Genomic DNA, 7,301 nt, shown 5'->3' on the forward strand with positions numbered 1-7,301 from the left:
TTTAGACCCATCTATGGCCTGCTTTACATGGGTCTAAAATCGTCCGCAAAAAAAATCGGCTGATTTTCAGCCCGTTAGTGGGTTAATTGGTCAGCCATTTTTGGGGATTTTGCAACTTTTTTTAATTGGTAAATTTGGATAAAAATTGGCCGATTTTGCAGATCGGCCGATTTTAGCTGCAATGATCGGCAAATTGGCTGATCTTTTAACAGATAAATAATCTGCACATGAGCCATGACCTGCAAGAAAAAGAATAAAAAAAAAGAATAAGAAAAAGAAAAATGCAGGCCTTAGATGGGGCGAAAACTGACCGTTTTAAAAAAAAAAAATCGGTTGTTCAATGGGCCGACGTTACCACCAATGGCAAAAAAATTGTTCGATTTTCGCCCCATCTACGGCCTGCAAATATAATAGCGAAGTAATTACTTCTGTCCCTGCAGAGAGCTGCGCTATTATATTTGACATTAAAAAGTATAAAGGTTGCAACATTGTATCTATTTGTATCCGAATAAAAACATCTATATCCGGAATGGATACAAATGGATACAATGTTGCAGTCTCTATACTTTTTAATGTCAAATATAATAGCGGAGCTCTCTGCAGGGACAGAAGGAATGTTTCAGCTGTCATCGGGGTTTCCCACTGACAGCTGAATTTTAAATTATTTCCGTGAATTAAATAAATAATAAAAAAAACAGCGTGGGTCCCCCCTCTCATCCATACCAAGCCCTTCAGGTCTGGTATGGGTATTAAGGGGGAACTCCACGCTGAAATTTAAAAAAAAAACAGCGTGGGTCCCCCTCAATATCCATACCAGACCCTTATCCGAGCATGCAGCCCGGCAGGTCAGGAAAGGGGGGGGACGAGCGAGCGCCCCCCCCCCTCCTGAACCATACCAGGCCACATGCCCTCAACATGGGGGGGTGCTTTGAGGCAGGGGGGGCTCCCCCCCCAAAGCACCTTGTCCCCATGTTGATGAGGACAAGGGCCTCTTCCCCACAACCCTGGCCGGTGGTTGTGGGGGTCTGCGGGCGGGGGGCTTATCAGAATCTGGAAGCCCCCTTTAACAAGGGGGCCCCCAGATCCCGCCCCCCCCCCCCCCTACGTGAACGAGTCTGCGGTACATGGTCCCGCAGACTCCTTCACAAAAAAACTAAGTGTGGTGTAAAAAAAACACAGTACAGGGTCTTTGACAAGTCCTTTATTAAAACAATGTCCCCCGAAGTAGATCCAACGTCAATCACGGCGGCGGCGGCAGGGACCCGAAAAAAGAAAAAAAAAAAAGGTTCCGCTCCCGTCGGAGGCTCCCAGCCTTGTGAAGAAGAGGCTAGCTGACAGTTCTTATATAGGTATGGGGCGGGGCCAGCCGGGCACATCATCCCCGCCCCTTACCTATTTGAGAAATGTCACCCTGTCTCTCCGCTGAGGCTAACTAGCTGAATGCAGGAGACAGTCTGACATTTCTTATATAGCTATGGGGCGGGGCCAGCCGGGAACAGCAAGCATGTGACATGGGGCGGGTCACTCGGATGATGTCCCCGGCTGGCCCCGCCCCATAGCTATATAAGAAATGTCAGACTGTCTCCTGCATTCAGCTAGTTAGCCTCAGCGGAGAGACAGGGTGACATTTCTCAAATAGGTAAGGGGCGGGGATGATGTGCCCGGCTGGCCCCGCCCCATACCTATATAAGAACTGTCAGCTAGCCTCTTCTTCACATGGCTGGAAGCCTCCGACGGGAGCGGAACCATTTTTTTTTTTTTCTTTTTTCGGGTCCCTGCCGCCGCCGCCGTGATTGACGTTGGATCTACTTCGGGGGACATTGTTTTAATAAAGGACTTGTCAAAGACCCTGTACTGTGTTTTTTTTACACCACACTTTTTTTTTTTGTGAAGGAGTCTGCGGGAGCATCTACCGCAGACTCGTTCACGTAGGGGGGGGGCCGGGATCTGGGGGCCCCCTTGTTAAAGGGGGCTTCCAGATTCTGATAAGCCCCCCGCCCGCAGACCCCCACAACCACCGGCCAGGGTTGTGGGGAAGAGGCCCTTGTCCTCATCAACATGGGGACAAGGTGCTTTGGGGGGGGGATCCCCCCTGCCTCAAAGCACCCCCCCATGTTGAGGGCATGTGGCCTGGTATGGTTCAGGAGGGGGGGGGCGCTCGCTCGTCTCCCCCCTTTCCTGACCTGCCGGGCTGCATGCTCGGATAAGGGTCTGGTATGGATATTGAGGGGGACCCACGCTGTTTTTTTTTTTAAATTTCAGCGTGGAGTTCCCCCTTAATATCCATACCAGACCTGAAGGGCTTGGTATGGATGAGAGGGGGGACCCACGCTGTTTTTTTTTTTTTTTTTTTTATTGTGGACCTTTATTTTTACATTCAGCTGTCAAAATAAATATTATCTAGACCTTTGAAATAAGTAAAATCATTACAGAAATAATTATAAAGGATAAGAAACAAAAATAGAATCACTAGAACTAAGGAAATCTAGTTAGATTACATGAAGATATGCCGAGTGCTGTTTATTAAACACAATAGACGCGAGCGAGTGCTGGCTCTCAGAGGAATCCACAATCAGATTCACTATTAGTCAGTGGCTAAAAAGCAAACGCCCATGGCAGAAGTCTAAAATGTGTTCGCACATGCTCAGTTGTATCTGCCAAAGACACTGCACGGGCTTCTAGATTTTTACTGTGTCGATTTCCTTGAAAAAAACGATTTTTAACACATTTTTAATTTTTTTGGAAATAGCAGATATTGTTTAAAGTGAAGTCCTGATATTTGGCAAAGCAAATTTCTAAGTGAACATGTCTCTGCAGTGATTTTTCATGGTTTTAGACTTGCTTCTTAGCAAGTCTGTTTTGTGAGTCTGATTTCGGGCGTGTGTCTTTTTGTGAATTAGATTGGGCATCTGCTTATGGGCTCTGCTCAATAGTGAATTAGGTTGCAGGGTAAAAAATGACGGACGCCCATGAAAATTGGGCTTAAGCCCATAAATATGCGCCCACGCCCAATAGTGAATCAGGGCCAAAGTGTCAAAGAAACTACAATGGTGTAAAATAAGTGTTAAATATCTGGGTTTTGTGTTTACAAAAGGAGGAAAGGAAAGTCAGTCCAAAGAGAGCTGTGGCTCTCCTGAAACTTGCCCGCCCACAAACCAAGAAAGACATGTTCTCCTTTCTTGGAGCCATTGGTTACTGCCGCCAGTGGATACCTGACTGTTCCTATTATGATAAGTCACAACCCAGAGAAAATGTCAGAAATTGTTAAGTGGTCAGATGACATGGTTGATGTATATTTTTATTTGAAAAATGCAATGATAACTGCCCCAGGCCTTAGCCTTCCTGATTATGTAAAAATGTTTCATGTGTATGCAAGGGACAATTGTAAGACCATGGCTGGTGTACTCGCCCAGGAGCACGGAGGCAGACTTCGCCCTGTAGTTTTTTTTCTCAAAAATGGTGCCAGTTCAGGTCCAAGGCATGCCTGCGTGTCTCTAAGTGTTGGCATTTTATGTTATGACTGTGGAGATGTCTATGTTATTCACCTTAGGACACTCTATGATATTGCACACTACACATAATGTAGCTATTTTACTAAGAAATATACACACTCAGCACATGTTCTCCCAATGATTCAGCGGATATGAGGTTATCTTGATGAGCAACCCCATGTTGCATATCAAGTATAACAACCCAGGTCCAGCAATGATCCTAAACGCACTGTTGGGTCTCAAATTGTCAAACGATCTAGGACCCGAGGCTCATGACTGTCTCAAATCCATTGAGGCTAATATTTCACCCAGACTAGATTTATTAAAGATTCCAATCCCAAATGCTGATGTTGTTTTCATAGATGGCTCCTGCACTAGGCCAAATGATAATTTATCATGCCAGCTATACTGTAGTTAAACTCCTTAACACTGTTATAGAAGTAAAACCAATCCCTTTTCAATCAGCCCAGGCTGCTGAATTGTTTTTGAATTGTACAAAGATCAGTCTGTCACTATTTACACGGATTCTAATATGCCTATGGAACAGTGTATGACCATGGTGTATTATGGTTTCTCAGAGGCTACATAGGAGCTGATGGGAAAAGGATTGCCCATTCCCAACTATTAGCCAATTTGTTCAAGGCTCTCACACTTCCCAAGGAACTTGCTGTCATACACTGCAGAGCACATACCAAAGGGGACGATGATATAACAAAAGGTAACGCTCTAGCAGATTATGAAGCAAAAAAGGTAGCTCAATAATAATTTGCTTTACTGCAGATGCCCACTTTATGCCCCATCCTCCCAGATGATTTTCAATTGATCACAACTTTGTAGCAGTCAGTTTCCACAAAAGGAGCTCGAAGACTGGTGCTACCCTATTTTACAGAAGAATCCAAAGACTGGATTAATCTGCAAAGAGGGGAAACCATGCATCCCACGGTGTAGCGCCCCGATATACATTGCACAATACCATGGTATAGGACATATAGGATGGAAGGCAACCCTAAAACAACTCCAAAAAGATTTTTATATCACAGAAGTGGTGGAGTTAGAATAAGATTATGTGAAAAGATACATCACATGTATCAGGAGTAACCCAAACAACCCAAATAAAGCCATGCATCAACATCTGCCTTACCCCACAACACTTTTTATACATCTTCAAATTGACTTTACACACATACCCCAAACCAATGGGAGGACAACAACCAGCTTGTGTGATCACAAATGTGTTTTCCCGATGGCCAGAAATGTATCCCACAAAAAGAGAACGATATTATCCGCAAGTTTCCGTTTTTTTTACAGGAAAATACCCACCCGTTCCAGGCTGGAGATCGTATTGTGGTGAAACAGCTGACGAGAAACAAGAAACAGCAGGATTTCGTCTATGGACCAGAAGCTACGGTCGTAGCAGTAACTAGAACAGCAGTTCTCACTGAACATAGCTCCATCTGGATCCATGCTTCCAGAGCGAAGCTGGTTGAGAAAGGACCAGGACCAGACCCAAGGACAATCAAGGAAAGGGGGTACTAACGGGGGTAGAAAACCCTGACCCTGAAGAAGATGAACTGTTTCCCCAATTTTAGGCCATGGTTCTGCCATTTTTTTTTTCTGATTATACTGATTTTGTTGGCATCTAGCCATGGTGAAGTGGTGATAATACAGGACTCAGGCCACAAAATATTGTGGTATAATTCATCAAATACTGAGGTTGCTACCTTTATTATTGATTACTGCCAAAGTGTACAATTTTCCCATAACTCCCACTTACTCTGGTTGTATAATATGTATCATACTGCACATGCTGTTAGCCATGTATATATAGATGCCATAGGGGTACCAAGAGGGGTTCCAGACGAATTTAAGGCCAAAAACCAAGCAGCAACTGGATTTGAGTCTATGTTTTTCATTGTTACCATAAACAAGAACATTGATGGATAAATTATATTTATTACAATCAAAAAAGATTTGTTAATTATACTAGGGATGTCCTAAAGGGAACTGCTGAACAATTAGAAGCCATTTCACAGATGACACTCCAGAACAGGATAGCTTTAGATATGATCCTAGCTGAGAAGGGTGGTACATGAAAATACATAGACATGGTAGACATTTGTTGCACTTACATTCTAGAAAACACAGGCCCAAATGGCAAAGTCACATTAGTCATAAAGAAACTTGAAGACTTGTCTATAGAGTTTAAGAAGAACTCCGGCTTAGAAAACGTTTGGGATCAGTATTTTGGATGGTTCACTAGCTGGAAACAGACACTAGTGCAGCTTGCTATTATTATCCTGATTATATTAGTTACCATAGGTTTTGTGGTTTGATGCATTCTCCCGTGTATTAAGAAGCTTATGAACAAAGGTATAGGTATAACTATGTATGAAGAAGAGATCTAAAAACAAACTGCCCCACTGAACCCAAAACCTAAAGAGTACCACAGTTATCTAGCCAAATATAGAAAGAAGCAGAAAAAGAACTATGTTGTATAAGGGAGAATAAAAATCATATATGTAAATAATGATTTTAAGAGGGGATTGAAGGGAAATGTATGTCTTTTAGGTCTGTCATTTTGTTTTTCCCACTCCATTTTATATTCCATGTTGATTAATTGTTTTGTATTATAACCAGAATGAGTTAATGAAAATATGCTATGTCAGTTATGTATTACAGAACTATACTCACAAAATTCTTCTATCTTTTATCTTAGCTTAGCCTTGGTAGAGACGGTAAAAGTATCCAATTATTTCTTTGTATTAACAAGCACCTGTTTCTGTTATGATACAATTAAATGTCAAATATTTCTGTTCCATGAGAAAATAATTGTTTGTTACTTATAACTAATTACAAATGCCTGAGAAAGATCATGTTCACAGCCTTGAAAAGTATCTAGCGATATTCTATTGTATGTAGCAGATAAGTTTTTATGTAATATTATAGACATTCCTTAAATTTTGCTTCTCATCATTATTCAGGATTGACGTAAATGCTTGTATTCCCACTTGCATGTTATATTGTACTATATAAGAGAGCTTTCGTTGTGGAATAAATTAGAAGTTTTTGGTTACTTACAAGACGGTCTCATGTGTGATTACTTGTAACCAATGCTTCTCCAGGCCTGAGGAGACAGAACGAGTGACAGAGAACTTAGACCAGGGGTCTAAGGGTCAATAGAACCAACAGGCAGCAATGTGGCTAAGTGGTTAGCACTTCTGCCTGGCAACACTAGGGTTGTCGGTTTACATCCCAACTACGGCACCACCTGTCTGAAGTTTGCATGTTCTCCCATCTAAATTGTCCCTAGTATGTGTATGTATGAATGTGAGTTAGGGACCTTAGATTGTACACCCCTTGAGGGTTAGGGACTGATGTGAATGTACAATAACAATAAATATGTAAAGCGCTGTGTAAATTGACTGCTTTATATAAGTACCTGAAAGAAATAAATGTCCAGTCTCCAGCTCCTCCTATAGCATGTTCAGAATCTTCTGCAGCATTTCCACAGTCTATGTCCATCTCTGATTATTAATATTACAGATACTTATATAGAGCTGTCAATTTACACAACACTTCACATTCATACATACTGGACACATACAGTACTAGGGCCAATTTAGACAAAAGCCAATTAATCTAACAGCATGTCTTTGGAGTGTGGGAGGAAACAGGAGTACCCAGAGAAAACCCACACAGGCACAGGGAGAACGTGCAAACTCCACGCGGGTAGTTGGGACTCAAATCAACAACCCTAGTGCTGCCAAGCAGAAATGCTAACCACTTAGCCACTGTGCTGTCCCATCATCT

Source organism: Staurois parvus, unplaced genomic scaffold (genome assembly GCF_062004578.1).
Source record: "Staurois parvus isolate SC_StPar_1 unplaced genomic scaffold, SC_StPar_1.0 ptg000187l, whole genome shotgun sequence".
NCBI classification, from domain to species: domain Eukaryota; kingdom Metazoa; phylum Chordata; class Amphibia; order Anura; family Ranidae; genus Staurois; species Staurois parvus.